The following is an 8,186-nucleotide window of genomic DNA, read 5'->3' on the forward strand; positions in this document are numbered from 1 at the left end:
TATATATAAACTACAATGACATATTGGGGCCATTGTAGATAGAAAAGAAAAAGAACAAGTAGTAGTACATTTTCACCACAAAACAGAAATATTGAGATCAATCTCAAAATATTATCTCCTTGAAAGTCAAAAAAATCACTAGAAAATGCTCATAAATTTTGAGGTTATGCACCGAAATATTCTGGGAAAAGTAAAAAAATTTGCTGGCAACATTTTCTCAGATATTTTTGAGAAAAAAAGACATCGAAATTTTTGTGTTTTAAAAATAGAAAATTTTCAGTTTTTCTAACTCAAAAGTTTTCCAAGATTTTTCTAGAAAATTTGTGAGATCAATCTCAAAAGTTTTTTCTAGCAAGTCGGTGAAATTTCCTAGTTTTTTCCCCCTCAAATTTCAGAGATTTTTTTTCTAGTGAATTTCCTTTTTTTCCCCAGAAAAATTTCCCTCAGAAATTTTCTAGAAAATTTGAGATTTTTTGGTGAAAATTTACTTTTTCGTTTTTTTTGTTTTTTGTTCTGTCTACAATGCCTCTAACATGCTGTCGCAGTAGACTAAATGCAACTTCTCTTGTGTGAGTCCAAAACAACTATAGAAAGCCATATGTTTCAGACAGTGCCTTAACAATGGCAGTTATTAGTAACCAACCCTGTTTAATATGTAATGTCTAATGTATTGTTTAATGTTACAGTACTCCTAATCCTTGAACCCTTTCACATTTTGTCACATTACAACCAATAATTTCAAGGAACACATTAATCAGAGAACCAGTCAAGAGACCCAGGACAAATATGGAGGAGCTGCAGAGATTCGCTGCTCCATCATTCGCTCCACCCATTTGGCATTTATAGACGAATGAAAGGGAGGCGAAATGATGAAAGAAAGCTACGATTAAAGTTGTTTAAAGCAGTATCATGCTGTAGAGATGACCGCTTTTTTAGCAGGAATGGGGAAGCGGGTCAGTGTTGAAGAGAAGATGGACGGTGGTGAGACTAAATATGACTGAGAATCGTAGGCAAAGACTTAAAAACTGTTGTTAGTAATCCCTCCATTAAATCTCATTGTTATTTGATAGGTGAGCAAAAACTTCAGTCTCCAGCTGTGTGAAGCTGGTGAAGACATACCGCTTTCAATGAAAGAAGGTTCTACAGGTATTGACACATGTGGGCTTGATATATATCTTACTCAATTTTAAGGTTTTTATTTGCTAAAACCTCAGATTTTTTCCCCCCTTTGTTGTTTGTGGTTGTGATGTCACAAAATGTGAAGACGTTTGAAGGCTGTGAATCCTGAGGGAAAGCACTGATATGATGGAATGTATTGCTCTAAAAATGTACATTATTGGCCCTTTTCCACTAGTATCCACTCAGCACGGCTCGACTCGGTTCTGCAACATTTTCCACGACCAATGTTTACGTGGGATTGGAAGAGTGCGGAGTCGCAACGTTAAAACAATGTCACTTGTTCTAACAATGACTAGGAGGTACAGTCACTGATTGTGACTCAAATACAATATTCCTGCCAACATCGCTGTTTTGTGAAAACTCAAAACATCAACTGAGTGTATTTGGAGTTTTAAGGACAATGGCAGACTTAGCAGAAATGTTCAACAGTTTCCATTGTTGAGTTTTTCTTCTGCACAGATCACATTCAGTCTGTGGGACTGAATAACGACCACCCTCTGCAGGTGAACTGTGTAGAGTTTAGCCAAGCTGAGCTGCGTTGCTAGGTGCTAGCGGAAAAGGGCCGTACAATGCTCCCGATTTTTTAAGCTAGTTTACTTAGAAAAATGGTAATTTGTTGGTATAGCTTTAGCCTCCGCTACAGACCGCTAACATCCTTAAGAATGTCAAGATTTTCCAAAAGGGTTTTTTTTTTTCTGAGTGCCTTTAGTTTCAAAACATGCACAAAAGTTTCCCACCCAGACTTTAAGTCCTGTCGTATCACTTCTAGGCAAACGTAAACACAATCCAATCATTAGCATGGTATCGCTTACCAAGCTAGCATCCTCTTTTCATGTCTAAAGCCAAGCTAGGGCTAAGACACAACTGAAGATAAATAGCACTGTTATCATGATTAGGCTGAATTACTTGATCAAAGCTGTTTGTCTTTGTGTAATCAGCTCTGATACTCACGCTACACAGAGGATAATGGTTTCATTTGCTGCTGGAAGTCAGAGTTTGAGTTTCATAATCAAGAAAATCAATTTGATTCACCCCTAACTTTGAAATTGGGACATTCAAAGGTTTTCACCTTCAAAATCTGTCTGTAATTAAAGTTTAGCTACATATTTGTAGCTTTCTTAGTTACTGTCCAAGTAAGAACAAAACAACTAGCATGTCCCGCTGGTTTTCCACCGTCCAACTAGAACACAGCTAACCTGAGTGTAGCGGCATTCTGAGATCTGACCTCTGACTTCCATGGTAAATGGGAACCGTCACGCTAGTCTTTCCCTCTGAACGTAGCTCGGTATAAAAGCGATGAAACTTCCTGTAGCATTAAATGGGCATCGAAGCACTTAAATGTTGTTTGTTTTTCCAAATGTGCAAAAGATCTTACTTGTATTTTGTTGCATTTCAATAAATTTCAAAAATGCATTTCATTGCCACTGGCAGAAGCACTGTTCTGTCCTTCAACATCACCGTTTACATGACCACATGTGGAACTGACCTGTGAACACACCTGAATCAAATGACCGGATTCCGTCATCAGCATTTACTGATTCAGCACAGCAGAGGCTTGGCAATGAGTCGTTCATTTCAACTGTGTTGATCTAAGAGTTGATGAACAGAGTTGTGTTTAAGGCAATGGGGCTAAATGCTCTAGATTCTAAATCTCATAATTATTCTCATAAGTAGCAATTAAAACTATTAATAATGACCTAGTAAGAAAAAAATTCTGTGTATTTATAAATGTTTTTAACAGTATTCACATATCACACCCTTCAGATTTTCACTTGCAGACATATTTAAAAATATATATATTTTGATCTATCACATAAAAACTCCCTTAAATTTTATGGTTGCAACTTATAAAAATCTGAAAAAGTTAAAAGTGTTATGAATGCAAAGCACTGTAAAAACCTCAAGAATGTATGTGTTGGTCTAATTTTTTCAAGCCGTCTCACTCAATAGACTTAATGATTTCCACTGGGAAAGATGTGCAAAGGAAGTAGTTAGAAAAGCGCCTGCAGTTCTTCAGTTCGCCATAGAGTGGCAGCATTGGAACGACAAAGAACTGAATGCCACACCAACTAAAACTCACTGGACAAGAAAAACGAGTGGAAGAAAATCCACGCTTCATTGAGTAAACAGGTTAGAACGTCATGCGTTGAGACATATTTTGACACTTTTATCTGTTTACTGTGTATTTACTCTATCCTTGATTGATTCATTTCTATTAAATATGCCCTTCCTTTGAACCGTCACCTCTTATACACACATTTCTATGATAAATATGATGACAAACATAATAAATACTCCTGGCTCCATTCTGCCAGCGGTGCCCCGGGCCCCGGTCACTGAGGGCTAATGTACTGACACTGATGTGGATGTTTTCATGGACTTAAAATAGCAGCTTCATGACGTCGCCGCTAACCTGCCGCAGCAGCAGACAGATAAGATACGGCCAGCTCTGCTGCGCCTATGCAGAGTTCACAGAGCCACACATGATCAGCCTGCCAGGCTGATCATGTGTGGCAATATTGCCTGTTTGCTATTGCCGGTAGCAAACAGGCAATAGCTACCGGCGTGAACTGGGGAAAAAGTGGGAAAATGGATAGCTTAAGTGCTCCGCCGTGCCAGATTGAGTACGCCTGGGGACAGAAATTACAGCCTGACATCCGTCCATACTTCAGTTAGTTGAGAGCTGCTGAACGGTGCCTGTGTGAAAACGGAGGAGAAACTGCTGGGGAGTGGATTTCAATCGGAGCGGCTCAGCGGTGCTGAAAACGGAGAGCTTTAAGTCATGATGGGAAGGATATTGAAGAGGCAGTACAGTTTCAAATTGACTCCTTTTTATTTTGCTTTACGTCATGTTGAAATGCTATTCCCTCATCAAAAACATACTTGGAGTGTTGCTTTGATTCTTTCCTGCGTTCTTGAGAAATCATTTAATCTCCCATAGCAACTATCCAGCTGCGCAAAACGCCTGGATGGACCTAGCTCCGCCTTTGAGGATGAAGCTCCGCCTTGGAGCTGCATTTTCTGAGCTTCCACCTCACAGAGCAGAACTCCAACAGCTCCATCAAACTAGCCAGCAGCAATTAGCAAACACCTGAAGGAACTGCCCATCTGCAGAGCTACTTCTCTTATAAAAATGTTAAAAGGTTAATATGATGTGATTGTTTTCTGAAGGCGGAGTTTCACAAAGAGCAGGAGTTTTTAAAGAGACAGATTCAAGGTGTTAAATAAATTTTAAGTCACATTTGATATGTATAGAATTTTTTCGAAACAACTTAAGACAACACCGTCACCTCAATTTGCTACAAAATAGCACTATGTACCTGGAAAATGCATACCACTGCCCCTTTAATGCATGTGGAACAATATGTTAGTGGGAGAAATGATCAGAGTACAGAAGGCTGTTTTATTTTTTTTATGTTGTTCCACTGAGTGCACTGGGTGGCCAGATGTGGAACATAATGGACCATAAGCCCAAATGTAAGCTGTCTTGCAGCCAGATGTGACCTAGTGGGGAGCATGAGTTCAGTCAGTCTCTATCGGGGATGAATAACAATAAAGAATAACTTTGAGAGAGCGAGAGAGAAGTGGAAAAAAAAGATGAGAGACAGAACAGTTGGGACAGATGGAGAGGAAAGCAGATACCAAGAGTGTTGTTTTCCTTCTGCTGGCTAACAAAGCAGAGCGCCACCCATGGAGGGAAAAGACGAGTGACTCACAGTGGCCTAGCGGAGGATGGGTCAGTCTCCCAAGGACGAAGCGGTAGGAGGCCAGTTTACGACCGACAGCATGTCTGACATGTTCCAATTCGCTTTTCTGCCCTTTCAGTTCCCAATAGGTAGAACTGCAGTCTAAAGGAACTGGGGCTCACATCAGGTCTGAAGTTTATTTTTCTTCCAACACTCAAATATTCATAGCTCTAATGTGTGACCATCAGCACTGTTTTTGGTTTAGAGGTTTGGATTTCAGTCAATTTGATAAATAACAGAGCCGGAGCAAGATTGCACAGGGCTCCGAACAGTATTTAAATCGGGTCCCACTTCCTGTGAGGCCCACCAGCCAACAGCAGCAATACCAGAGGTCAGTTTGTTATTTAACACCAGTGATATAAAGGTCTAAGCTTAACTGACAGTTATACTGACTGTAGTGGGTTGTAAAAGGGTTTGCAAGTTTCTGATTTCCTATTCTTTGGATGTTTGTCACTCTTCAGTGTCTCAGAATATCAAGATATCAAACCAATTTAAATATTAGTCAAAGTCAACACTTGTAAACACAAAATGTAGTCTTTTTGAAATGGTGTTAATAATGTAGAAATAAAAATCCAAACCTAAATTGTAACCTGTGAGAAAAAGTGATTTCCTCTTGAACCTAATAACTGGTAGGGAAATCCTTCATTTAAAGGGCCAGCTGTGGCAGAATGTATTGATAAAAATACACATTAACAAACTGTTAAAACAAATTACAGCCTTTTCTGCACTCAATGAGTACCTCTTAAAGTGAAGTCATTTTTAAAATCTTTTCACATTGATGTAATTTTGCACTATATAAATAAAAGCTAATTTGATGTGACTAATAAAAAAATGTTTAAACTCACAACTGTTATCTTACAGTTGTCTTTGTGTCTCTGTATAGTCTACAGAGCTGCAGTTCGGACCCGGCGGGCCGAATCTGGGCTTTGACTTGGATAAACATGATGTAGTCAGCGATTCCTCAGTGGATCCACAAAAAACTTTTTCTTTATGAATTATTGACTGAAAACCAGCCCCTAGGTCTTTGTCAGTTAGTTTAGTCTCATTTCAAGTGTAATAAGAATTTTGCACTAGAAACTAAACAAAAAAAAAGTATGTGGTAAGATTTTGTGTTTTTGCAGTGGATGCAGTTGTTAAGTGTGTGAACAGAAATATCTGCTTTAACCAGTGTGAACTCTACACACTATGGAAGAATATAAAGCATCTACAATGTGAAATCCCTGCCTGCATTCAACGCAATCACATGTTTAACTTCAAAAACTTTGGTTCTCTACATTATTGTGATTGCACCGCTGGTTTTGAAAATGGCCTGTCACCGGTTTGGACTCAGTCTCAGATTAGGTTATCTCGACTACCACTGTGGGGAAACTCCATTCCCATTAAGGCACTGGGCTGCTGACTACTGGAATCATGTTTTACTTTCTCTCCAGACTCCATTAGACCAGAGTTGCTCTAGTGAAGGTAACGTGAAAACAGAACAGCTACAGGTCAGCGCTGCCAGTAGCTTTTATTTAAAGAGTATGAAATCTTGAAAACGTTTTTTTTTTTTTTTATATAAGCTCAGCACCCTCACCCTAAAACTTTCTGGAACACCAACCACTTGGTGGCAAATGACACCTAGCTCCAAAAATAGAACGGACGTGGCAGGAATTATGAGCTGACCTTTCAGAACCAGCAGAGTCAGGATGGAGCCGTGTTTGATATGACTGCCACTGTCATGCCTTTGGCCTTATACTCGACAAAATAACCAGCATGTGACTAAAAAATCACTGTCGTGGTTGAGGTAGATGTGCTGAATGTTGGCACGTAGTGTTGGCAGCAGTACTGCAAAAGGCTGCCACCAGGTTCTGTATCTCATATCCTCCTATAAAGACTCATTCTGTGGGCTGTTATTCCAAGAAGTTGATGAAATCTCATATCAAGCTGAATAAATGTATGTAAATGTTAATGTCTTAAGTAACTTTATATGAATCCATGTCTGTTCTATGTTACACCGTCGTCGGTTCCAAGAACCTGCTCTAAATGTTTTGCTGTACTCTTAACATTGTTTTGGAAAAAACAGTTAAAATCCAAAGTTTTTGAACTAAAAATCTTTGGTCAATGAAACTGCAATGTGGAGGACCTTTGGATTAGCCATTTTGAAATTAAAATAGTTTTCATTTCAAGACATTCCCTGCACACCATCCATCAATCAAACACACATTCACATGCCCAAAGGACCAATCACTTCAGATAAGCACTTTATATTGTTTAAAAAATGGCAAATAAAGTCAAACTAACAAAGGATTCCTGGTGTGCATCTTGGTAGAAATCTGAAGTTTTCCTCCTCTGATTTAAACAGTCAACCCAATTATTCACTTAATTCCCTGTTTTTCTCTGATTCTCCCTCTAAGCAAATGGACTCGCTGGTCCGGGTTCAAACCAAATAACTCTGTGCGAAAAAAGAAAGGCAGAAAAGTATATCTACTGAAAATGTCAAGCTATTTTTCAAAATTCAAAACGGGCCACAAAACAAAGGGCAGAGCACCACATTAAAAGGAAGGAAAGAAAAAGCATCATAATGGCACTTAAGATTTGGCATTTTGATGCAAAGCTTTTGTTCTTCCGACGTGAACAAAGGAAACTGAATTATAACCAGTTTCAACAATCACTGCTTGAATTTCAGCTACACATCAACTGTGTATTGCCAACTTTTTAATTAAATTCATTTTCTCAAATTGTTACATGCTGAACACAATAGAATCACAGAGGTACAGAAAGTATCTGCAAAAACCAATAATTGATGCTACTGTACCCACACAAAGGGAAGGTGATGGGTTATTATTGGGTTTATGTTAGAGATGTGGCGATCAGGTTTTTTCCTGCCGATACTGATGCCGATCACCCATGAGGGCCGATCACCGATACCGATCACATTATTATTATTATTATTATTTTATCATAAGCACTACCGGTTACATTATGTGGAAARAGGAACCATGAATTCACCTTAATTTAGACAAAAACTTGTTTTTAATAACTTTTTCCAAGAAAAAAACTAAACAAAACAGGCATTCTGCAAATTGTACTGCTATCGGTAATACTACCTTTAACATATGAAGGCTCTGAAGAGGCTAAATAATGCAAAGAGCCAAAATAAAACCTCTCAACATTGCCAAAGAAATTCAAGTATAAAACTTAACATTCAAAGGCAAATACAGGTTCCATTACAATAAACAATCCAGTTACTGAATGAAAACTTCCTGATAGCATGGCGGCTAG

This window comes from Poecilia reticulata, linkage group LG11, assembly GCF_000633615.1.
Source record: "Poecilia reticulata strain Guanapo linkage group LG11, Guppy_female_1.0+MT, whole genome shotgun sequence".
Lineage (NCBI taxonomy): Eukaryota > Metazoa > Chordata > Actinopteri > Cyprinodontiformes > Poeciliidae > Poecilia > Poecilia reticulata.